The following is a 26,848-nucleotide window of genomic DNA, read 5'->3' as shown; positions in this document are numbered from 1 at the left end:
TTCTGATGATGCCTTATACCTGATCCCTTCGACACCTCGTGGTTGCATAGGCTGGTGTGCTTCTTCCATGTGGGCTTTGTTGCTTCTGAGGTTTGTGGTCTTTTTATGCCTATTACCCGATCCCGTTGACACTTCATGATTGCACATGCTTGTGTGTTTCTTCCATGTGGGCTTGTTGCTTCTCTGCTAGATGGCCACTTGTTTAACTTCAAGCCTTTAAGACCCCATAGGCTATATCTTTTGATAGCCGGGCACCATCAGCTTTCTTCACCACATTTACTTATGCACTCATTTTGTCTTCAGCAATCATGTCAGGAGGGTAAGCATCACAGAATGCCGGGTTGTTAGAACAAAGTGTTCTTGCATTGAGGAAGGGTTTGAGCAGAGCCCCAAAGTCCATCTACTACCTCAATGTACTGCCATATGAATATATGTACATATGCCAATACCTCTATTTTTATGAGTAGGTATGTACATATGTATACACCTATGTTTATACCTGTATCCATAGCTTTGCTTCCTAGATCTTTCTTCTGTTTCCTTTTACCTTTCTCCTGCCCCACCATCACGCTTGCCCTTCTCCTGCCTCTTAGTAATCCCTATCAGCTAGATTGCTGTTGCCCCAACACCCCCAGGATCTCTACGTCCTCTTTGTTGTTGATTTTAATTCCCTAGTTGTTCCCCTGTCTATGGCATTGTTTGCTCACCACTCCTTTCCTCTGCCTCCTGCTCCCCAAAACTCCCTTCAGAACCATCGTCCCTGTGGCTCTCTCCTCAAGCTTGCTTCTCGTGTCTATCTTATGCAGGTAGGCAAGCCAACAATAACAGAGAGAAAAAAAAGAAAACAAAAGATTGAATAGAAATAGAAAAAGAAAGAAAGCATACATAATTCCAGGTCTGGCAGTTGACCTTTATGAGTATCGCCCCACTGGTCCTAGGGGATTTTGGAGACTGCCCCTCATAGCCTGAAGTCTATTTTGGGGGCTCCTCGGGAGCTTTGTGCTTTGCTTTACTCCTGTTGCTGACCTGTTATGTTCCCTTTTGGTGCACCCTGCTGTGGGAGATTCAGCGTGGACTAACTCCCTGCCGTGTGTCCCCAGTATTGGGCTCCAGTGAGGGGACATCGTATCTCAAGCTGTTGTCAGCCCCACAGCCCTCTCTGTGCCTGATCATGGGTTGCTCTGAGTGGTTACCTTGCTCTCAAGGTTTGGTGCACTGTGATGGGTCTGCATGCGCACTCCCAATACTGTGGAGACATAACCAATAATCTCCCCTGGATGGATTAGTGCCCGGCTCCATCAGTGACATCATCTCCCTTTTTTTTTTTCTTTCCTTTCTCCCTGTCCCTTCCCCCCTTTACCCTTTTTGGTGTTGGAATAACATGTACATCCTGAGGTTTGGTCTGCCCCCCACCCAAACTGCCTGTACCTCAACCTGCATAGTGTGGGATACATGGTTTTCTTCTATACCTACTGTGCTGATTATACTTCCCTCGGTAGACTCATGTTGTACTTGTCTTTTAGTGATCGGCTAATTTTGCTTAGCATAATTTCCTCCAAATCTTCCCATGAGGTGATGTACTTCATGCGATCAACAGTGCTTCTTCGTGATGCATAGTACTCCATTGTGTCTATGTGCCGAGACTTCTAATCCGCTTGTCTAGCGATAGAAATCTAGGTTGTTTCTAATTCTTTGCAATTGGGAATTGCGCCTCAATAAACATTGGAGTGCAGTCTATTTCCACGTCACGAGGTAGCTCAATTTCCATTTGCTTTAAATATCGCCTGATCACTGTCCACAGAGGCTGTACATGCCTACACCACCACAGCAGTGGAGGAGAGTTCCTATTTTGCACATGCCCTCCACCATTCTTTGCTCTCTGATTCTCTGATTTGGGTTATCATCACGGGTGTTAGGTGGTATTGCATGGTTGTTTTCATTTGCATTTCTCTGATGGCTGTTGATCAGGAGCATTTTCTCATATGTTTATTGGTCATTTGAGTCTCCTCCCTAGTGAAACTTCTTTTCAGGTCTTTTCCCACTTCCTCGGAAGGTTAGCCGTTTTCTTAGTTTTGCAGGCTAGGAGGGTATTGTAGATTTTAGCAGTACACCCTTAGTCTGTTGTGTCATTGCGAGAAATCCTCTCTCAGTCTGTGGGCTCTCGTTACTCTTTTGGTGAAGTATTTCGATGCACACAGGTGTTTTATCCGTATTATATCCCACATGTCGATTTCAGGTTCACCTCTGTGTGTATCCTTCCCTACTGCAGTTAGCCAATGTTTTCCCAAAGCCAAAGTTCTTAGATTTGTCCCAGTCCCTTCACTGATGGTCCTGATAGTTTGGGATTTTACTTCTAGGTCTATGATCTACCTTGAGTTTGTTCTTGTGCATGGGGTGAGGTAAGCATCCTGTTTCATTTTTCTACAGGTAGATATCCATTGTTACCAGCACCACATGTTCAAGAGAGCATCCACCTCCAACTTAATGCTTTTGGGGCCCTTGTTGAGGATCAGTTGTCTATATGCTGATGGTTTTATTTCTGGGTTTTCTGTTCTTTTTCCTTGGTCTGAATATCTGTCATTATGCCAGTACCATGCTGTTTTGACCACTGTGGCTGTGTAGTAGGTGTGAAAGTCAGGTAAAGTGAGCCCTCCAACTTTGTCCTTCTTCTTGAGGAATTCTCAGCTAATTTTGGGCTTCTTCCCTCTCTATATGAAATTGGTGGTCAGTTTTTCAAATTCTTTGAAGAAAGTTCTTGGTATTTGAATCAGAATAGCATTAAACTTATAAAGTGCCTTGGGTAAGATTGACATCTTTTCTATATTGAGTCTTCAGGGCATGTGATATTCTTCCATTTGTGGAGGTAGATTTGGGTTACCAGTAGTAGGATCCTGTAGTTTTCTTTGTATAAATCTTTTGGGTTTTTTTGTTGTTAAATATATCCCTAAATATTTCAATTTGTTCTTGGCTATTGAAGGGTACTGCCTTCTTGATCTTCACTTCCATGGTCTTGTTCAATGTAATATAGCAAAGCAGTAGACTTTTGTTGATTGTGTATCCTCCCATTCTTCCATATTCCTCTATCGCTGTCAGTACTCCTGTTGTGGATCTTTGGGGATTTTCAATGTCATCTGACATTTTCATGTCATCTGAAAACAGCGAGAGTTTCACATCTTTCTCTCCCAGCTGGATACCTTTAATGTCCTTCCACTGCTGTATGTTGTTTGTTAGGACCTCCAGTACGATGTTGAATAGAAGTGAGGATGGGCTCATCCCCTTTTCAGTGAGATTGTTTATGTCTTTTCTCCATTGACTATGATGTTGGCTGTTGGCTTTTTGTAGATAGCTTGTATTAACATGAGGAATTTTCCTTCTATTCCTATCTTCTTGAGTGTTTCAATTAGGAATGGGTGTTGGATGTTGTCAGAAGTTTTTTCTGCGTCTATCGATATTATCATGTGATTCGTATACATTTTCTTATCAATGTGGCAAATAATGTTGATGCACTTGATGTTGAACCAGCCCTCCATCACTGGAATGAATGCCACCTGGTCATGAGATGTTTTACATACTTTTGTATTCTATTGGACAATATTTTACTAAGGATTTTTGCACCTATGTTCATTAGAGATAATGGTCAGTAGTTCTCCATTCCTGTGGTATCCTTACTCTCTTTGGGTATCAGAGTTATACTGGCTTTGTAGAATGAGTCTGGGAGTTTGACATCTTTTCTATGCTCTGGAATATTTTTCCCCTCCTCTAGAATAATTTGTGAAGGATTGGTGGTGTCAGCTCTCCCCTCAATGCTTGGTAGAATTCTCTGGTGAAGCCGTCTGGTCTGGAAGCTTTTTTTGTTGCTAGTTTCTTGATAGCCATAACTATTTCTTCTTTTGCTACCTCAACAGTGAGATTTTTGACCTCTACTTTGGGATAATCTAGGAAAGGATTGTTTTCCAAGTATTTATAGATGTCTTCCATGTTGCTGAATTCATTACAGTACAGACTTTCATAGTATTTTGTGATTATCCTTTGAATCTCGTTGGGATTCATTGTGATTTCCCCTGTTTCATCCTCATCCTGGCTATTGATATTTGCTCCTTCCTGTCCTTGTTAGGCTTGCCAGTGGTTCGTCCTTTCAAGGAACCAGCTTTTTGCTGCATTGGTTTTTTGCATTGTTCTACTGTCTTTCTACTTGTTTAACTCTGCCCTTATTTGTACTATTTGTTTGCTTTTACTATTGGAGGGGTTGCTATGTTGACTCTGTTCTAGCTGCTGAATGTTTTGTAATGGCATATCAGTCATACGTCTCTTTTTCTTTATCATATGTGCACTTATTGCTATCAAATTTCCTCTGGTAACTGCTTTTGCTGTATCCCATAGGGTTGGGTATGTTGTATTCTCATTCTCATTAGTTTCTAGAAACTTCCTAATTTCCTCTCTAATATGGGCCAGTACCCAGAGTGAAGCTGGCGGGAGCAGGCAGGCAATGGGGTGCCGGTGGCGAGGTCCTAGGCAGCAATGGGGGTGGATCATCCCGGTGCAGGTCTCTCAGCCAGCCACTGGTAGATTACAAGTCAGTTACTGGGCCCCTGGGTGAATGGAAGGAGGGATCTGAGCCCAAGGGCAGATCACTGCCACGTGGGGACAGGGGAACTGCGGGAAAGGGAAACTTCTCTCCTACTGGGGTCCCACGAGTGGGCAGCTGCTGTAGGGGGTCCCACCACAGCTGTACATGTCTCGGCAGTGCAGCCAAGCAACTCCTGGCGCAGGGCTGGTCTGGGGGTGAAGTGGGTCTATCACTAATTGTGCTGGGGTTGCTCAAACTGATGAGATAAGAATCAGATTCTGGATCACTGAGGCCCTGGCTCGGGACAAATGCGTGGGGTGGGGGTGGGGTGCTGTCCCAGGGGGATCTTTCACTCACCAGAATCCTTCCACTTGGCTACCTGGATACTAAACCCGCCTTGTTTGAACGAGCCCTCAGAGTGTGCAGCTCACCTGGTCTGCCATCTTCCCTCACCTAAACTCTAATTTTTAACTGAAGCTCCAGTTTGATCTTTGGAAGGAGGAACAAAAAAAGGAAATAATATATACATTTCTTGATCATCTATGTCTACCAATCACTGCCAAATTCCAAAAAATGAAAGAAAGAACACAATAAATGACAAAAGACTTACCATTTCTGGGAAAAAGTTATCTTCAATAACTAATCTCTTGTGGCAAGATTATATTTGTTGTGAATATAGTAGCTAAGGAGACTCTGTGTACAGTATAAGAAGAACATTGGCCATTCTGTTTGAGATTATTCCCCAACCTGCTTACCGTTGTGTCACAATGTAAATTCCACAGCTTGTACAAGGAACTTCTCCTTAGGATATGCGATATTGCCACAGGATGTTGGAGTGCCTCATTTATTGCCATAATTATTCTGTATTTCCCTTCCTGATATCCTGTCTCTGTTGAGCCCTTTCCTCACACAAAAAATCCCACTACAACAAGTATCCATTCTGACCCAAACTGGCCAGGCAAACATGTCCACAAAGACATTCCCAGCCTTCAGGTCACAGGTATCATGGAACGGAAGAACTTTGGTCAAGGCACCAAAAGTCACCATAAACACCAAATAAGAAGACATTTGGAACCAAGAGCTGTATCTCGTTAAGGACCTTAACCTCACCCTAATGCATATTTGTAACCATCCCTGTGAAATATCTTTCATATCCATAATCCTATATATTTACTTATTGGTATACTTTTCAAAAACTTTAAGCCATGTGCACCGTTTTTTCCAGAAGCTTTCCTTGGGGAATCTTCTGGATCAGGCCTTGCTTGATCTGAGGAAAGCGGGCCCTTTCACTGTCACGCAGCCCTGTCGTTGCTTCCAGCAGGAGTCATGTTGGTAACACAGTTCCTTTCGCCGAGTGTGCTTTTCAACATCAGAGTACACACTGTCTCACAGGGTCTCCATGAGTCGGGACCAACTGATGGCAGTGAGTGTGGTGTGGTGTTAGCACAAAGAAGATGATGGGTCAGACTGTCAGCTTCTGAGAAGACTGGGAACTTCTCTTCTTTATTCCGGGGGCTTCTAATATGCCGAGCACCGCATCAATTTCCAGGTACAGTCTCAAACCTAGTGAAAACCATTTCATCATAGTCAGGGTTCTCTAGGATCCACAGACCTTTTCGATAGGTCATCTGTATCCTGTGGAGATTCCTCCGCCTAGCGATTACTTCTCTCTAGCAGTGTCAAGATTCCAAAAATGGGTTGGCATAATGAGGCTTCCATTACTTGTCATCAGTGATTATTTTCCCTGTTCCTAGTTGTCCAAGATTTGGGTCCAAGAGTGAGGAATCACCACAGATCCTCTCCCTAGGCGTTGCTGTCTCGGATGACTTCATGCTGCCAGAGCTGCAGCTGCCAAAACCTTCAGAAGAGGTTGGAGTACTTGTTAGCAATATACTTCAGTAGCAGAAAACAACATCCCACCTCTAAGGAGCTGATGCTCAAGCTCCAGAAAAATATCCAGAACCAAAAGCTTTTCTCCCTGCCTCTGAGCTCAATGACACTGAGGACACGGCTGTCCATTAATGTGGGAGAGAAACAAAGGACTCACTACCATCACAATCACAAATGCCCCTGCGATAATGGCATTGGTCCATAGGGATAACTTGGTTGTGGAAAGGACAGGGACAAGAATGCTGGGGCCATAGCAATGGGGGAGGCATGGGAGCAAGGACCATCCTATTAGCATCTAGGGTTTCAGTTCCCTACAAAATGCCCTCTCCTTAAAAGTTTATTACAAAACCCCACAGATACTGCGCTGTTCATTTGTAGATTTTATGCTGTGGTAGTTACACAATTTCATGTTAACCTGATAAAAGACTGAAGGGGTGGGGGTCTAGCCTATCAATCAGTTCACAGCCTGGTGATCCCGCCTTGTGGGGTGGCCTTCTTATGAATCTTCTCAGAATTGTTTCTTGATTCTGCCATTAGAAGAGGCAGGTCTCTCTCTCTCTCTCTCTCTCTCTCTCTCTCTCTCTCTCACACACACACCTTCATGTTGACAAGCCACATGAAGCCATGGTGATGGCAGCCAAAGCCCTGGAGATGTGTCCACTGCCATTGGATCCACAGGACTTTCCGCCCACCCGTCTGTGATTGTCCTGCATTCAGCATCATTGCATGTGCTGTGTGAATCTAAAGAGGAACTCATGGACTAATATCAGACATATGGGCTAATAGTGATCTTACAGACTTTATCTGGATGTTTTATTGATGTGTAATTCTTGATATAAAGTTCTCTTTTACACATATATGAGTAGCAATGAATTTGTTTTGCTAGACAACCCGGTCTAACACATATTCATATGAGCATGAATACCTGTTTTATATACAAATGCTATTTGTATCACTGATAGCTATGACATGTAGTTAATGATTTTCATATCCTGAATGGCTGTATTGGACTGAATTAATGACTGCAGTTTCCATTTGATGGAACTAGAAAATGATGAGTATCCAATATCATAGGTTAGCAGGGCAGGGGGTGGGAGCGGAGACTAATAAATATAAGAACTCAAATGAAGTGGAAGGAACACATTAAGTAAGCCAATGAAATGAAAAGTGACTGTTTTAGGAGATGAAGTTAAGTAATAAGTATCGAGATTTCCTGATCATGACAAAAGAAGTAGGACCCAAATCTCCCAAATCAGAGACCAGAGAAGAGACTTCATTCTTCATGTTTTCTGTACACATTCTACGATCAACTTCAAGCCCAAAGTTAAAAAATATCACTGAAATGTGGAAATTCCATGGAATCAAAAAACAAAACAAAAAGACACCTAATACTGTTCCCTTGTAATACAAGAAACAGACGAGAGAGTCACCCATTATCATGTGTACCCACCTCGTAGAAGGGATGAGAAAGGATGCATTATGAGCTCTCATGTCACAAAGGCTGTTGTGTCTGTAATATAAAGTTTATACTTTTAAAAAATATTGATAATATATAACGATTAAAACAATGCTTGATAAAGAACATGTTTAAGGGATCTGTTTTCCTTTGAGAGTGCTTGTGTTTCTCCGAGTCTGAGGGAGAACTCTTACCCACATTCTCTACGCCTCTGCTTCCAGATATTAGGGGACATGCAAATGCAGCTCTCTGTCTGCTGATAAACTGGCCACAGCCCCTGATGTGGGAGATCTCAGAGGACAGTCTCAGTCTCTGGGGTCTCTGCTGTTTCCATTTGTGCCCAGGAGCTAGTCCCCAGGACACATCATGAATTTTGGACGGACTTTCGCTTTCATTTTGGCCGTTTTACATGGTAATTGTCATAGACTTTGTGTGTGTAAAATTGTGAGTGCATTTGTTTGTATGTGTGTCTTCTATTCCCAGTGCCTCTGTGTTTGCAGGTGTCCAGGGTGAGGTGCAGCTAGTGGAGTCTGGCGGTGAACTAAGAAAGTATGGGGCCGCTCCGAGACTCTTCTGTGCAGCCTCGGGATTCACCTTCAGTGACTATTTGTGCACTGGATCCGGCAGGCTCGAGGGAAGGGCCTGCAGTGGGTCGCAGTCATTGGTGGTGATGGTAGAAGTTACATAATCTACACTGACTCCGTGAAGGGTCGATTTATCATCTCCAGAGATAACTCCAAGAACACACTCTATCTTCAAATGAATAATCTGAAAGCCGAGGACACGGCCATGTACAAGAGACACAGTGGGGAATCAGTGAGAGCCCAGACACAAACCTCCCCTGCAGGGAGGAGTCTGGTCTCCAGGGGGCGCTCAGGACCCACGGAGCACAGACTCAGACCCAGAGCCGGTGCAGCTGGAGTTTCAAGGCTTGTGGTTATATGTGGATTCTTCTAAATTTCAGTTTCCCTAGGGAATCTATCTCTAATTTAAAAATAATAATTATGTGCCTGCTCCCGATATGCGTGATTTCAAAAGTTATGTTGTAACAAGAGAATACATTCTGTCCTACAGCAACAAGCAGCCTGTCCCTGAAGGACAAAAACGACTCTGTCGGGGGTCCCTGTGGCAGAGTTCTCACGACGCTCAGATAAACACTCTTCAATCAGACTCAGGGCAAATGGAGGGCTGGGGGCTGGGTAAAGGTAACTATTAAGTGTTTTTTATATTGGCTGGAAATTTAATAGTATATTCTTCCAGCATACTTTGTGAAGTATTCTGACAATCATTTAGTTAATGATTTAGTTGAAATCTAAGCAGTTGTCCTATTTTTAAATTCTTTTCATTTAACTCTTCAGAATACCCAGCGTTTTTATTTGGTTTGGTTTGGTTGTTTTTCCAAACCATGGTGGCCTAGTACTTTTTTCTTTTTCTGTTTTGTCTTTTTAACATGCGTATGAGGCCTTGGAAAATGCTTGGCATGGGTGAAGTGCATCTTTTTGGTCACAGGACCACTTTATCCCCCGGAGTCATGGAGCAGACTGCAGTTGACTTCCGGTATCACAGTTCCCAGCACTCCACTCCCGTCCACGCCTCCCCGTTTCACAACCCTGCTGCCTCTCTGTTCTGCTCCAAGAACAAGGGAATCCCCCTCACCCTGGATATCCGTGCTCCCCCTTCCCTATGTTTATTCCTCCTCACAGACTTACCATGTTGTCTTTCCACATGAAAAGCACTGGAAGATTCCATCGCAGCAACATCTTCCCTGACTGCAGGTCCTAAGGTGAATGACACAGAAAAATACAAACTGCTCTTTACTGCCCTGTCCTGACAGCTTCCGTCTCCTCTAACTCAACCATCAACCATCTGGCACAGCCCTGCCCCTGCCTCCTCCAGGCCATCATGTGCCTTTTCTCTTGGGCCATGCTTCCCACACTTCCCCCTTACGAATCACTCAGGCCACCTTTTCACACTGTAGCATCTCCCTGCACGCTCCACCGAGCGTGCTGAGTCATGTTTTACCTTGAAAATCTCCACACGCAGTTCTGTGCTTTCCTGGGGAAATTCACCGTGCAGTTGCTTGTCCCAACTCAGCCTTCTCTGACATGAAGGGGAGGCATCCATAAAATGTTCCTACACCATTCAAGTGTTCCTGTGCAAATGATCAGAAGCAAAGCCTGAGCTAACAATTAAAAAGCAAGCGAGCAAACAAAGGACAAATAAACACATTTTGAAATGCTTCCTTACATTGTTCATACTCTTTCTGCCATTTCTCCTAGATAATAAAATTTAAAATGCCAGGTTTTCCCCTCAGAACTTATGAACAAATTTCTCCCTCATTTGTCCTTAATTATCTGACCCCAGGACAGCTCAAGCATAGGAACTTGAGTACGGACAGTGCAGTACCAGACAGTGTTCTGTTCTGCTGTGCACAAGGTCCCTGTGGGTCAGAACTCACTCAATAGCACCTATCCATAACAACCTCATGACCCAGAACTCCAACCCTGCCTTCATTCAGGACACGATGCTTTAGTGGGAAGAAGGCACTTTAACTCCCCCAATAACTGGTCTACTTCCTGTCAGGACCCCTATCCTGGGAGTCATCTTGTAGAAATTCTAAAAGGCTATGGGATGACGACCAGGGCTCATATGAACAAGTTTTAAGGAAATGGATAATGGCACTGCTGAGAAAGAGGCCAAAGAAGTTGTGCCAAGTATAACTTTTTTACCCTTCATGACTTTGTACTTACTTATTCTTCAAGGGTAGCAAGAGCTGCCCTGATAATTTAATTTGAAAACTTTTGCTCATCCACTCTACAATCCTAACCTTGTCCCTTCCAAAATCTCAAAGGATATTAAGAAAGAGCATGGTGTGAATCTCTCATAGATCTAGAAACTTCAGTTTGTGCATTTGTTTGTAGTATTATTCCTATAAAACGGAGACATATCAGTATAATCATGCATATTGTGTGTTAATAGAACAATAAAATGAATTAATGTTTGATAATAATGTAGCGTAGAAGTCACATAAAGCATGTTTCTAATGTTATTATCCTTGTGCCCTTCACAACACACCTAAAACACTCAGATCTGTTCTCAGAACAGAACACACATATCTCAGAAGTCGTGCAACTTCATGTATTGCTATGTAGTAGGAGGGCACGCAGATCCACCCCTCCCTCTGCTGATGAAAGCCAACGCAGCCCCAACCCTGCAGCTCTGGAAGTGCTCCAGGATTCTCAGGAGTCCCACTCAGTGATGAGGACCGAGCACAACACAGACAGCCTGGAGTCTGTGCTGAAAGGAGGTTGTCCTTGTTGCTATTTTAACAGGTGACTATTTTTAATCAAGAACAAGTTGGTGTGCTTGGACGTTGAGTGATAGACACGGTGAATATGTTTGATGGTTTTCCTGCCCAGGATATCTGCTTGCAGATGTCCAGAGTGAGGTACAACTAGTGGAGTATGGGGGTACTTGAGGCAGCCTGAGGGGTCTCTTAGACTCTCCTTTGCATCCTCTAGATTGCCCTTCAGTAGCTATGCCATGATCTGGGTCCACCAGTTTCGGGGAAGGACCTGGACTGGGTCTCAAGTATTAGTACCGGGGGTGGTGGTACATCCTAAAAAGACTCTGTGAAGGGTCGACTCACTATCTCCAAAGACAACTCCAAGAACATGCTGTGTCTGTGTATGAACAGCCTGCAATTCGAGGGCACATCTTTGTATTTCTGTGCTACTATCATCAGAGCCAGGAGAAACCAGATTGAACCCGGACACAAATCTCTCCTGCAAGGAGGAAACGGGCCCCCAGGGGGCGCTCAGGACCCACAGAGCACAGATGTCAGGTCCAGGAGCAGGTGCAGATGGAGGTTCAGGTCTGCGTTCCTGTTGTGACATTCGCGTTCTTCTCCATCTCTCATTTTCCCTCAGAGAATCTCTCTATATAAATGACCATGCTGTGCCTTTCCCTGATATTTCCTACATTTAAAAAGTTGTATTATAGCAAGAAAACATTCTTTTAAAAAATCAGCCTATTTTTTTGTGGAGGAAAATGATTCTGTCAGGTGGTCCTCAAGATCAGGATCCAGATGAAACTCAGGGAGACTTGGAGATTCGGATCTAATGAGATTGAGGGAAGATGGAGCGATTGGGTGCTGCCAGAGGTGAGATGTCTGAATCGAATTAGAAAGACTGGTTATTCAAATTCTGCAAATGATGCCTGAAGATAAACACTTGGTGATGTACTTCTGAAAGGACAGACTGAGAGCAGAGGCTGCCATAGATCCCCCAATTATGACATGGGGTTCCAGGCTAGAGTTATGCAGGCGGCAAGTTAGGGAACAACCACATGGAAACAGAATGTGGCTCCCATATGCCTCTCATCTTCAGTAGGAAGTGTGCAAGTTGGACTCAGCACTGGTCCGAAATCTCTTTGCGTCTTTATCTATTTTCTGTCTCTCTTGTTCAGCAAGCTGACAGGATTCAGGAATGTTTATCCTTCCCACTGCAAGTCTGTTCCCATTCTCAATATGCCATGTTCATGGACGAGGATGCTCAGTACCAAGGAAATAAAAACACTACCCAATGTTATCTTGAAATACAATGCAGTCCTGATCCAAGTGCCAACTTCGTCCTCTAAAGAAATGGAAAAATATAATTACCCACTTTATATGGAGAATCCTAGTATAATCAAGGGACCCAAAAAGATTCAGATCGAGGTAGGGGGCCTCACACAAACTAACCTCAAAACTATTCCACAGCCACGCAGTCAAAATAGCCTGGTACTCCTACAATGACAGGCATGTTGACCAACGGAACAGAATAGAAAACTAATAAGCAATCCATCCCCATACAGACAACTCATCTTCACCAAAGGCCCAAGGGACTTTATAAGGGAGAGCGACATTCTCTTCAACAGTGGGGCCAGCACAATTGGGCAGTCGCCCTCAGAAGAACGAAAGACAACCGAAACCTCAGCTCATGTACAAAAGCGAGCACCAGATGGTCAAGGACCTAATGTCAATCCCAGAGCTATAGAGACCATATATAAGGAAGCAGGGACACATGCAAGTGCCCCATTGCAGGGCGTTCATACACTGTCAAACACAGCAAAGGAAGTACACACAAAGAAGACAACAGAGATGAGAGTGACCTTCTAAAACCAGACATTTATGTGCATCACAAGAGTAAAAAGGGAAATCGAGCAACACATAAAAAACAAAAAGCTCTTATTTTTTAAAATCATTTTATTGGGGCTCATACAACTCTTATCACAATCCATACATACATCCACTGTGTCAACCACATTTGTACATTTGTTGCCATCATTATTCTCAGAAACATTTGCTTTCTACTTGAGTCCTTGGTATCAGCTCCTCATTTTTCCCCCTCCCTCCCAGCTCTTCCCTCCCTTATGGACCCTTGATAATTTATAAATTATTATTTTGTCATGTCTTACACTGTCCAATGTCTCCATTCACCCACTTTTCTGTTGTCTGTCCCCAAAAAAAATCTCTTATAATTTAAAGCTGCAATGTTGTATATCTATTTACTGCACAATAGACAACTGGAGCAAATATGATTGCATTTTCCTTGGAGCTATCATTTCCACCTTTCAGAATTTTGCGAGATGCAGTCACCTTGGTTAAGTGACCGACCACGCCTAACCTCAGGAGATGGGGACTGCAAAACACACCTGACATCTGAGGCTCGAAGAGCTCGGTGTGTTGCTTCCTCAGAGTGCACACTGAACAGACCATTCAGGAGCTCATTCAGATGTGTAGTAAGCCTGTTAGGAAAGTGATGCGCAGATGGATAATGTCATGAGGTTGACATTTAAGGACACCCCTACGAGCCCACTGCTATGAAATAATCTGAGACCATCATGGCCGTCAAATTCAGAGATGGAGGTGAGCTGAACTAGTGTGCAGCTACATCAGGGTCTCAAGCTTAAATAGGGCAGACAAGCACCAAGAGCAGACGGTGAGTTGGGGGTTTGGTGACATGAACAGGATCAGGCGATGCTGTGCGAATGTGCTTATGAAAAGTGAACTGACTCAATTATCTCCAAACGAAAAGTGCTGTGTCCTGTGCTTGAACCCCTGGATTGTAGTGAAATCCATGTGTCTTCATTTCAAAGCAATTGCTTATTCCCTTCAGCAAATTCTGGCCCAAATAAGTCCAGGTGATCAACACTTTGTGCTTGGATTTCCCCATTGTAAAAAGATATATAGATTTGGAGATATACAGATTCTAATTCACCAGGATATGAGTGGTAGCAACCCTAAGTCTGGGGGGAATGTTTTAAGTTTGTTAGGAGGAAGGAAACTGAGTGGGGACTGAGCTTTAAAACTGCATGTTTAGAGATAGTCATAGCTTCTATAGTCAATAATATGAAGTTTTCCAAAATCAGACAATCCTTGCGTTTAGGGAATAAATGTGAGGTGAGACCAACGCGCACTTGTGATGAGACTGTGCCCAGCGCATCAATGGAGAGGCTGTCTTTGGCTGGAGATGCTCACACTTCAATTGAACCAGAGCCCCCTGGGTAAGGGACATGTACAAGTGTCTGCGCTCATTCTCTAAATGTTGAAGATCAGCTGCATGCACGGACCTAATGTTAATGGAGAGTGCCTGTTGGGGCTCAAGAAAATGTCTTTGGGTTCAAGATCTAAAATACTGCGCTTAGCTTTTATTCTAATACTGATCCTTTTTGTAAATGATTATTTTCCATTTACTGCTCTACTGAATCTTTGCACTTGAAAATCATGACTCGGCTGATTTTGCACTATCGTGGATCTTCCAGCAAACAAAGGGGTTGTCCCTATTCAGAATCTTGCATTTTTAGAGGCTAGAGAGTTAAAATTGCCTTGTCTGAGGCCCAACTTTTCCAGGTGGCACGTTCTTCCCTGAGACACTATGACACTTGACTCCCTTTACTGACACGGAGGTTGACCTCAGTCAGCAGGCTCGGGGCTGTAGTGTGTGCATTGCTCGTAAGAGCGGTGGGGTTGCTGATGACCACGGCCCCAGGCCGGAAAAATCCCAGCGGAATAAGCTTAGTAGCAGGACAATGCCAACTGGAAACATTCTGCCAGAGCCTTCGGTGTCATATTGCAGAAATAAACTGCAAAGCTAGGAGTGGAGCATGTCCTTTGGACCCAGCTCATGATTTACCCTTCCTGACCCTCAAAATTTGGACTGAATAGAACCCACCACCACATGATTCATTTCCTCAAACTTTCATTAATTTCTGTTGGATGATGCAGTGATTCGTGGAACCCAGAAGCATGAGGGGATCTCCTCAAGGGAGGAGTGGGTGGAAATTTGAACTGAATGGCTTCGTAGAAGAATTGGACCTGTGAGGAATTATCAACCCTAACTCCTTGGGACTAACCTGGTATGCATGCTTCTCAAAGATGCTGCTTCCACACAAGGAAAACTACTAAGTACTATGAGGAGGGCAACTGGATGGTGTCAGGGTTACAGGAAAAAAATAAGGGATCTTGAAGAGTGTGAGGTTTGAAGATATCTTGGGGTCCAATGTCCAATCGATGGTTTCAACAAACTCTATCCTGCCCACTCTCTAGGGCACAGGACATACAGGAGCCCAAGGCAGGGCAGGGGCTGTGAGGGGCTGGAGGGAGAGAACACTGAGCTCAGAAATCTTTGGATTTCCTTTGACGTTTCCCACACACCTCTCGGGGAAAACCTCTCACTTCAGACTAACATGCTTATGAGTTCAAAGAGTTACCCTACAATGGGCTCAGAAGGTGGCGAGGAGTCTGTTCTCTATCACTTTCTGTTTATAAGGCCAGGGCTCCCTCACCTGCAAATTATTCTCAGGCACTAGGTTCGCCCTTAGGTGGGAAGGCTATCAGTTCTCTTCAGACAGGGCTGAATGTCTCTTGGGAAACAGAGCTGTGGTCTAAAGATGCTATTGTTCTGTTCTCCTGTGCCTGGTGACACTGCCCCAAGGGGAGGGATTCACATATCCGACCTGGGTCTCTGGGGACGGTTGTGACTTCAAGTGACTGACTGGGACCGTCTGTTTTTGTTTGCAGGGGTCCTGTCCAAGTGCAGCTTCAGGAGTCGGCTCCAGGACTGGTGAAGCCCTCCCAGAAGCTGTCCCTCACCTGCACTGTCGCTGGTTTCTCCAACAATAAATTGGTTACTGCTGGAGCTGAATCCGCCAGCCCTCAGGGAAGGGGCTGCAGTGGATGGGATGGATATGCTCTAGTGGCAGTACAGATTATAACCCGTCCTTCCAAAGCCGACTCTCCATCACCAGCGACACATCGAGCAATCAGTTCTCCCCACAGCTGAGCTCTGACTGCTAGGACACGGCCGTGTATTACTGTGCAAGGAGCAGTGGGGGAAGTCAGTGTGATCCCAGACACAAACCTCCCCTGCAGGGGAGACACTGGGCAGCAGAGGGCGCGCGGGACCCACTGAGCACAGACACCAGCCCTAGACAGGCACAGATGGATGACAGGGAGGATTTCCTGTTGGAATTAGGGCCTTTTTTCCTTTGCTCTCAGCATCCCCAGAGACAGTTTTGCCTTTCCCCCCCCCTCTTTCTCTAAATTTTTTACTTACTGCAAGATTGAATGGAAGAACTAGCATTCTCTGTTTGCTGTACTAATATTAAGTGACGCTGACCCTTCATTATCATCCGATATGCCCCATTTTCCTTTGTGAGAAAGAGATTATCATTCTCACACTATCTATTACTCAAAATCTGTTGACAACGAAATACAGGCATGTACAGATTCATGAGTGCAATGCATGATTTTAAATGTCCTGAGCTCTTTTCTCTATTACAGTACACGGTCAGGTCTCTGGAGGTGTCTGTCTGCATTAGTCCCTGTGCACGGTGGGTAGTGACTGACTCATGTTCTCTGAGAAAATAATTGTGGAGGCATCTGGGTCTAACCTTGTGACCTGTCCTTAGTGATGCTCGCTACCCATTGTCTCTGTTTATGCTGAAGCAAGGGATCCAGGCATAGAGACCCCTGACACTGGGAACAGGTGAACTGGACTGACCGCTCTTGTGGGCGGAGTCATTAATAAGGTCATTCATTGGAGTTACAATGAAGGGAACACTCATTGGAAGGACAACTTTGATTCCAAAAGATAGCAAATGAGTCAGAGGAGGAGGAAATTGCAGACTAATATTTCAGAATGCTCTTTATTCTCATTGAGTAGCGAGACTTCTCACATATTTTGAACAGGTGATCAGGAAAACCGTTTCCTAGAGAAAGGACATCCTGTTGGGCAGAGTGTCACCAAAATAGAGGAAAACACTCAGTTGGAAGCACAGACAGAGTGGCTGCAAAAATGGTCTCAAACTTAAGGGCAAGTGAGGCTGGTTCCGGACTTGGCAGTTTAGTTCTTTGTTCTGTTGTGCACAGACCATTGTGAGTAAAACTGACTCAAAGGCACCCAGCAACATCTTTGAGGGAGTGAGGTGCAGAAAATGGAGATCCATTTTGGTCAGCCAAGTGTAATTACCTAAAATTATCATAAATTATACCATTTTAAAATTCAAAAATTGTTAAAATTATTTAACATTTAAAATACAATGAATATACCATTTCCAATTAAGTTACAGCTAGATGCCTTGCAAATAATTAGGAAAGCAAAGCGCAACAAATAAGTAATAAATTCTACAAAGAAATAAATGTTATATAAAAGTCCACTCTCCCTGGTGGCATAGAGGACTTCACATTGGGATGCTAAGTGCAAGGTCAGCAGATAAAATCCACCAGCCATTCCGAGGGAGACAGATGAGGCTCTCCAGAGTCTTACAAGGATTGCAAATTATATCATCCAAATCCAAAGGAGGGAATAGTGTCAGAGCGTAAACTGTGAGATTCTGGCATGCAGACAGCTGTGGGTGACAGAGGAGGCTCAAACACATTTGCAGGATCTTCACAGGGAACACACCTCCAGTGACTTCCGTCTCACTGTAACTGAGAGATGGAACAAGCTGGCGGTCAGAGAGGATTAGAGAGATGATTATAGTAGGTCAAAATGACTCATCAGACTTTGATGGTTAAAAACTTGTCATTTTGCCGGGCAGTGTAAGATAAGATAAAATAATAATTTATAGATTATTAAGGGTTCATGAGGGAGGGGGGAGCTAGGAGGGAGGGAAAGGGGAAAAAGGAAAATGAGGAGCTAATTCCAGGAACCCAAGTGGAAAGCGAATTTTGAGAATGATGAGGGCAACAAATGTATAATTGTGCTCTACACCATTGATGTATGTATGGATTGTGATGAGTTGTATGGGCCCCAATAAAATGATTTAAAAAAACTTGTCATTTGATCTCCCCTTTGATATACTTTGTGATTAATCAGAGTTTTAATATTTTCGTTTTGTTTTATACATTTAGGGTTTATTTCTGCTGTTTAGTAATTTTGGGTAGCAATTTTTGACTCTCTTGATATCTTTATGTATGTTTTTCAATTTATGTAGTGCAGAATGGGTGAATCTACAGAGACAATAAGTAGAATAAGGGCTCCTGGGGGCTTCTGCAAGAGGTGGGGAGAAAAGGGAAGTTAATAGAAAGGACTTCAACAAGGAAGAACATGTTTTCTAACTGATTGTGGTAGTGATTGTACAACCTGGTTGCATGATTGAACTATAGAATGGTATGATGTCTGGATTAGATTTTAATAAAAGGATTTTTTAAAAAGAAATAAAGTATTAAAAGCTATTAGTTGCAGGACAAATGTTTTAAAACATTTTTATTTTTAACTGTTAAAAATTATTTTAATAAAACAATATTGCACATTAAGAAATCTAACATTGACATAATGGTGTGTAATGTATATTTCATTTAAAATTTGCCAATTTCTCAATAAAAAAGTAAAGTTTTACAGCGCCTGAAACCGTAGGGAGATCTACTCTGCTCTAGTTAGTTACTATGCGTCAGAACTCACTTGGTGCCAGAGGGTTATCTTTATTGAACTTCCAATGTGTATCTTATTTTGGTCGCTTCTCTCCATTAGTTTTCTGTGTATTGTGTATTTTGTTTAATCATATTTAATACTATTTTCGGGAATTGTTCTTTTTTTCCCATTATCTTTGTCTCCATGGAGTTGCCTACATTGTGTTTTTAGGTTAATGATGCCATCTTTTCTGTGGCTTCATTTATGGTATTATTTATATCTTTATTAAAATGTTAATGGTTTTCCTTTTAAATATATTTGTTCTGGTTGTGCTTCAATTTATAAGGTGGCTTGATAAAATAACCTCATTCTTCCTTCCATTTGTAGAATTCTCCTTTTGCAGTGTAAGGACGTCTGAACGGTTATTTCTGTTAGACCAGTGTCTGAGGTGACCAGCCAGAGCAGAGCTTACACACAGGCATTGGATGCGACAGCAGATTGCTCTCAGAGCCGGCTCAGCATCAGGAGTGGGCACCAGTCTCCACCGCCAGCGGTTTCACTCTGCGTCCAGCGCAGGGATGGGGGCTTGCAAGCATCCCTTGTTGGTGCTGCAGTTGAAGAACAGTGTTCCCTCCTCAACAGCAAAGGTAGAGCAATAGGGTTGTGCTGTGAGGTGGAATCTACGGGAAGGCAGTGAGTTGGTTTTGTGGTTTTGTATATTCCATGCAATGTGCATAACAATCAGTTTGGGGAATGTTAGCATGTGCTCAGAAGAAGGTAAAAGAGGGATGTTGTAGGACACCAGCTAATAAAGAGTATTTTAGGATCCAGAAGCCTTGGGAAAGGCAGTCAGAGAGCAAGGTCGTCAAATCCCAGGAGCCAGACTGACATATTTGGTCCTAAGCACACCTGGGGTCTGCCATGCACTCCGGGGAAGGGCAGCAGACTGCACTTGGACTGCCTGCTTCCTCAATTTCCAATTCCTATTGGGTTTTATTTCAGGTGTATTTTGTCATTGGGGTAACATTCTTGAATTTTCCCCTTGTTTTTCTGTTTTACATTAGATGAAACTTGGGATTGATCAATGTATAGAGAGAGCAAATGGATTAAGGGTTTCTGGGGGCTACACGGGGCAGAGGGTGAGAAATAGGGAGCTAAAATCAAGGAACTCAAGAAGAGGATATTTTGAAACTGGTAACAATTGTACAATACTGTTTGATGTGATTGAACTATGGAATAATGTGATATCTGTATTAGTTCTAAATAAAATGGTTTAAAAAATATTAAAGACTTCTACTTATTCCATTGCAAAAAAACGTTGATCCCCTACTTTGTCATGGAGGATGTCTTTCTCAAGGCACTGGAAACAAAGTCTCACTATCCTCGTTCTAAGGAGCTCTCTGGCTGTATTTCACTCAAAACAGATCTGGTTGTTTTATTGAAAGCCTTCCCAAGGTATTTTCATCATTCTTTTTTAACACCGTAAGTCAAAGGTCATCATTTTAATGGCCTCCATTATTCATAGTCTAGAGTTAATAGTCATAATGTTGAAAAAATTATCACTTGGCTTCTAAAAGTGACATTTAAGAAACCCTGTAATATGGGGCTCTTGGTGCAGAGATATAAAGGGCTATGCTGGTGCTGCGGGATAAGATTTAGTTGCTCACCACAAGGTCAGGGATTCAAACCAGCCAACTGTTCCGGAAGTAAGATGACATTTATTCCTGTAAATAACTACAGTCAGAGAAAGCCTAACGAACAGTTCTAATCAGTCTTCTAAGGGTTCCATGACTCAGAAGCGATGCAATCACAGTGGGTTTGGTTTCGAAGGACGAGCTTGTTCTTTTCCTATCTCGGTTGCTTGCTTTATTGGTTTGCCCTCAGTGTAGAATGCCATAACTCTCAGACCTCACAAAGCATAAATTAATGCATGAATTAGTGGATGCATATGTTCAAATCAAACAATAATGCTGCACTGGAACTCATAATTTTCTAATTGCAAATTTTGGAATCTGGGGCGCCCACTAATTCAAGTGTGCCTGTGGGTCACATCACTCCTGTCATCCCACTTGTTTCAACAGCCAGCTCTGGAGACACTTTCTTGTGGAGCTGTGGTGCCTGTGCTTTAGCACACTGTTCCTAGTCCCAAACTCTTATAACAGCCAGTAACACTCGTAGGCAAAAGCCTGTTGTGGTTTCTTACTTCAATGAGACCACCACCATCACCGCCCTGCAATCAGGGGATTCCAGAGCCTTCTGAGTCAGGGAGCCTTTGATACAGAAATGTCTGCCTCCTTTCTCTTCCTCCTCCTGATGATGCTGGTTTCCCACCAGGTCAGTGGCAGGGAGATGCAGTGGGTCACAGCAGATTAAAAGACCCACAGGTCTAATGCTTCTTCCAACCTTGCTTATCCCAGGTCTATTTGATTTCTTTTTTTAAACTTGATGAGTAATTTCCATGTCCTTAAAGACAGATGCTGGGATCTTGTTCAGAATTGCATTATAATTATAGATCGCTTAAAGCAGTGGTTCTCAACCTGCCTAATGCTGCGACCCTTTAATACAGTTCATGTTGTTTTTTTGCTACTTCATAACTGTAATTTTGCTACTGTTATGAATCGGGAGACCACTGTGAAAGGGTTGTTAGACGCCCAAAGGGGTTGCGACCCACAAGTTGAGAACCACTGTTGTAGACCATATTAACCTAAATAATTTTATTTCATAATTTTAATTTAAATGAAAATCAGTAGCTTTCAATTTCTTTATCTCATGACTTTAAGGAGACACTCAGGCACCATGTTGGGAGGAATCTCAGTCCAAAGGAGAGATCCAGGTTCTCGATCAAGGTCCTGGCCCTCAGCCCTGTCTGCATTCCTAGCTTACAGCCAGGACAGCATCCAGACTTAAGACAAAGCCATCTTGGAAGAAAAGGCTCCATTCATCTGTTGAGCTTTTCAATCGGGCACTAGGCAAGATCTGGAAGGGGATCTTCTCCTCCATGCCATCTCTTAGTCATAGTCAGAAAAACAAAACAGTAACAAAGTAGTTAGAATTTTAACCTGCACAGTTTTATTCCTGTTTACCAACTAACAGGACACAACAGCAGCAAATTGGATTGTATTTTCCTTTGGAATCAGATTTTCTACCATCATTTCCACATTTCAGAATATTGGGGTTTTTAGTGCACCTTGGGTATGATTGACCAAATCTAACTCCAAGCATCATTTATGACTGTTGTATGCAGGTTCACAGGGAATCAGAACTAACTGCAGGACCCCTAACAATTACACAGCATCATCTAAACAAGATCTGCTATGTCTGAGACTAGTATTGCAGTCAATGAATCAATGCATCTCCTTGAGGACTTTACAGAGGAAATGTCTCCTCCATGGGCATTCAGTCAGCACAGCACATCTTCAGATGGTCAGACTGCAGTCTGAGCACACTGCCACCTGTGACTATGCAGGAAACAGTGAAAACCCACATCCTGAAAAGGCCAGAAACCCAGAACAGAGGGAATGACTCGGACAATTTGTTTGCTGTCCTTCTTTGACTCAAATCATACAATTAGGCCATAAACACCGTCACCGAGGCAATTCTAACTCATAGGGGCATTATAGGGTCTGGATTGTACATTTTCGTGAAGCAGACCCTTTCATCAGTCTTCCTAGAAGCTGGATTTCAGGTGGTCAATGCCCTACCCACCATGCATCCAGGGTTTCTATATGCTCATAGCAATTAAACAAACCAAAACCAACCAAGGACTGTTTTAGATTCCAGGGGGTGATTTTGATGCACTGTGTCCCATTGTGCACAGAGTAGAGCTGCATTTCTACTTTAAAGGCTGAGAACTAGTTCACTAAGCCTGACTTCCAAGGCATCCTGGGTGAGTTTGAATCACCAGCCATGTGGTTCGCAGTGCAGTGCTGAGAACTTCTCTTGACTCATGTGCCCCCGTTTTAGAATTTTGAAAACGCTGCCCAGGCCTCTTTCATAAGTATGTAATCTCTTTCTCCTCCACACCCAGTTTTGCCCCTTCGCAGTGTATTACCCAAATGTCAATATCCTCCTGTTCTCAGAATGTGCCCTTTGTCCCATACCCCATTCCACACTGCTTCACAAAGTTAAAAAGATTACTGCTTATCTTAGCTTCTGTAAACTGCTTGCTGAAAGGAATGTGGCATCCCCAACCCTTCCCTGCTTACCCACCGAAAGAAATGTAATATTCTCAACCCCTCCTGGTTGTCAAACCGGCTTCGGTTTTTGTCCTTATAAACCTGCCTGAATATCATTTTGGGCTTTGAGTCATTTTGGAGAGATGTGAATCATCCCAAAAGCCACCGGCTAGAATTAAGACTCCCAATTTGGACATAAATGAAATTACACCACTTATGCACATAAGACTGCATGAGAAGAGTGAAATGAGAGCCCATGGATCGGGAAATTAGTTTTACTAATGAAACACCAGACAAAGGGCTAAATACAAAAATATACAGAATTCTACAACATCTCAATAAAAAAATAACGAGACCCAATCAAAAAATGGGAAGAAGATATGAACAGGCAGTTCACCAAAAATGAAGTACAAATGATTCACAAACATAAAAAAATGCTCATGATCACTAGCCTTCAGGAAGATGCAAATTCAAACCACAATGAGAAAGCACTTAACCCCTATGATGCCATCCCAAACCCAAGAATCAAAACAACAAATGCTTGAGAGGATATGCAGGGATTGGGATTCATAGATACTGCTGGTGGACTTATAAACACATACAGCCACCGTGGAAATCAATGTGGCACTACTTAAAAAGAAAAAACAGAACTTAAAATCCAATATGATCCAGCAATATCACAATTAGGCATCATGGAATTAATAGACAGAAATATATTTTAAAAAATAACAACAAAGTTAAACAGAGATAAAGCTCAATCGAAAAGAAGAGGAATATTAAAAACTACAATAGATTTAAAGTGGGTCAAAAAGGATCTCAAAGGATAAAGGGTTATATTTTAACTTAACTGCATCTGCAATAATCTACCTTCCAAGGAATTCTGCATGATAGCAAGGCCATTCACATTCCTGTTCTATGGTCACAGTATTTCTCCGGTTAACATAGTTAGCATGGGTCAAAAGAGAGATCAAATGAAAAATCAGATATTGATTTTGATATCAATGTACATATGCACATAGGATAAGTCTATCGGGTTTTCCCAGTTTCTGTATTCATATGATTTCCTGCAGGATTTACAGTGCAGTCATACAATGTAAATACATTTTGTTCAGCCCTTCTGTCCAATTACTGCATCACAGTTTATCCTATAGGCTTTGTGGAACATCAAAGAAAATGTAATTGGATACTGGAGGCGCTGCCAGTCATGAAATGCATACACACTGCCACATCCCCTGTACTCATATGTTGTCTCTGCTTTAAAAATCCTCTATTGTGACATGACTCCTTTCAGGCTAAAGGCTAGCCAACCAAGACTACATTGGTTAAAATCCTAATGCAGTTTACTGACACACTGAGAGAAACCAAAGAGTGTATTTGCAAAGTCACTATATTGCCAGAGCTTTCTTTCTGCATGAGATCACTGGTATGTGATGTCACATAACTTCCTGTGGACAGTTTCCCATCTTGACTGGATTTAAGGCTTGTCAATTTTGTGTTTATGTCAAGAAAATTTAGAAACACAGGTAAAAGTTTGTTACCCACACTCATTACAGCTACATGGTAACTGTACTACATGAAATCATTGATGAGCCATGAGCTCTTCATTTTTTTAATACTTTTTTTTATGTTTTAAAACTTTACAGAGTAAATTGGTTTTCCATTCAACAATTTATACATTGATTACAGTCCCCACGATATACCAGCCTTCTTCCCACTTCCGCCCTCCCTGTGTTTTTATACTATTCATCCTTCTTGCTTTTAAAGAGTTTTTATCCATAAGCAAATGCTGTCCTTTTGATTTAGTATGTTTGATTGTTCTAAGGAGTGTATACCTCTCAGATGTTATTCTTCCCCTCTGAGCCTGTATATTGTTGGGCTGAAAGCTGAGTCAGGGGAGCGAGTACAGTTCCAAAAGTGAACGGTCGCTAAAGGCCATAATCTGTGGATTCCAAGTCTCCTTCAGACCAGTAAGCCTGATCTATTTTATGATTTTGGTTTGTTCCACTTCCTTCTCCCACTCAACTCAGGACCCTGTTTTGTGATCCCTTTCAGAGTAATTAGCAGTGGAAGCTGAGCACCATCTAGTTCTTCTGGTCTCAGGGTTGTGGACGCTGAAGTTTGCTGTGGTCCATTCCTCCTCTGGATGAATTGTTCGCATACACCAAAGAGCAGGCAGGTGGGTCAGGCACAACTGGCATCTGGGTGGGCACTCTACTGCTTGGTACATCTGTGATCCAGAAACACCAGGTTCAGCACTCTTTCGGGCATTGAAAGCTGGAAAAGCAGTGAGGTACCCATGCACCCTGTGGAAGTCTGGAAGGTCCTCTCCCGACAAAGGTGGGCCATTTCAGTAGAGGGACAGCGTAAGTCACAATTGTCTGTTCCCACGTTTGGCCCAGGCCAAACTCTAGCACCTCTTCCTCTGTTTTGAAAGCTTTGTTACACTAACTCCAATGAAAGGTTTTCTTGTTGGGAATTTTCTTATGTTAAACAAGACCTAACTTCCACATATAATTCATGCAAAGAGCTTATTTCCTTTGTGAAATCTCTGATGTGCTGTCAGGCATTACATCTGGCTGAAAGCTTTACCACACTCGTCACATACATAGGGTTTTTCTCCTATGAATTTGTATATGAGTTTTGAGATTTCCTTTCTGAATGAAGCTTTTGCCAAATTCACTACATATATGGGGTTTCTCTCCAGTATGAGTTCCCTGATGGACAGTACGGTCCTTCTTCCTGATAAAACTTTTTCCACATTCATCACATACATTGGGTATTTCTTCAGTATGAGTTTGCTGATGATCAGTGAGAGAAGTCTTTCCCACATTCACCACATACATGGGGTTTCCCCACAGTATGAGTTCGCTGAAAGCAGTCTCCCTGAAAGTAGTGAAAGCAGTCTTCCTGATAAGGCCTTTGCCACATTCAAGACATACATAGGTGTTCTATCCAGTATGAGTTCGCTGATGAACAGTGAGAGAAGCCATCCAGATAAAGGCTTTGCCACATTCACAACATACATGGGGTTTCTCTCCAGTATGAGTTCGCTGATGAAAAGTGAGAGAAGTCTTTCTGATAAAGCCTTTGCCACAGTCACCACATACATGGGGTTTCTCTCCAGTATGAATTTGCTGATGAACAGTGAGAGCAGTCTTCCTGATAAAGCACTTGCCACAGTCACCACATACATGGGGTTTCTCTCCAGTATGAATTCTCTGATGAAAAGTGAGAGCAGTCTTCCTGATAAAGGCTTTTGCACATACACCACATACATAGGGTTTCTCTCCAGTATGAGTTCGCTGATGAATAGTGAGAGAAATCTTCCAGATAAAGGCTTTTCCACATTCATGACATACATAGGGTTTCTCTCCAGTATGAGTTCGCTGATGAGCAGTGAGATCAGTCTTCCTGCTAAAGCATTTGTCACATTGACCACATACATGGGGTTTCTCTCCAGTATGAGTTCGCTGATGAACAGTGAGAGCAGTCTTCCTGATAAAGGCTTTCCCACATTCACCACATACATGGGGTTTCTCTCCAGTATGAGTTCGCTGATGAACAGTGAGAGTAGTCTTCCTGATAAAGGCTTTCCCACATTCACCACATATGTGGGGTTTCTCTCCAGTATGAGTTCGCTGATGAACAGTGAGCTCGTTCTTTGTGAAAAAGGCCTTTCCACATTGACCACATACATGTGGTTTCTCTCCAGTATGAGTTCGCTGATGAACAGTGAGAGCAGCCTTCCAGATAAAGGCTTTTCCACAGTGACCACATACATGGGGTTTCTCTCCAGTATGAGTTCGCTGATGATCAGTGAGACCATCTTTCCTGATAAAGGCTTTTCCACATTCACCACATACAT

At 43.0% G+C, this 26,848-nt stretch overlaps 1 protein-coding gene across 1 annotated transcript in view; it reads right to left on the bottom strand.

Annotated features, from left to right (window-relative positions):
• The window catches only part of CLASP1 (cytoplasmic linker associated protein 1), a 354,339-nt gene that overhangs the window by 303,139 nt on the left and 24,352 nt on the right, over positions 1-26,848 (bottom strand). The window contains exons 7-9 of the mRNA XM_045287431.1: positions 9,936-10,065; positions 9,623-9,691; positions 7,908-7,967 (exon numbers count right to left, since the gene is read on the bottom strand). The gene's annotated coding sequence lies outside the window, so the exon portion shown is untranslated. The remainder of the gene's footprint in view (positions 1-7,907; positions 7,968-9,622; positions 9,692-9,935; positions 10,066-26,848) is intronic.

The sequence above is a fragment of the Echinops telfairi genome, unplaced genomic scaffold, assembly GCF_000313985.2.
Source record: "Echinops telfairi isolate 266 unplaced genomic scaffold, ASM31398v2 ScPeMD7_15;HRSCAF=58, whole genome shotgun sequence".
NCBI classification, from domain to species: domain Eukaryota; kingdom Metazoa; phylum Chordata; class Mammalia; order Afrosoricida; family Tenrecidae; genus Echinops; species Echinops telfairi.
Note: the sequence above shows the minus strand (reverse complement) of the source record. Positions and strands in the feature narration are given on the sequence as shown.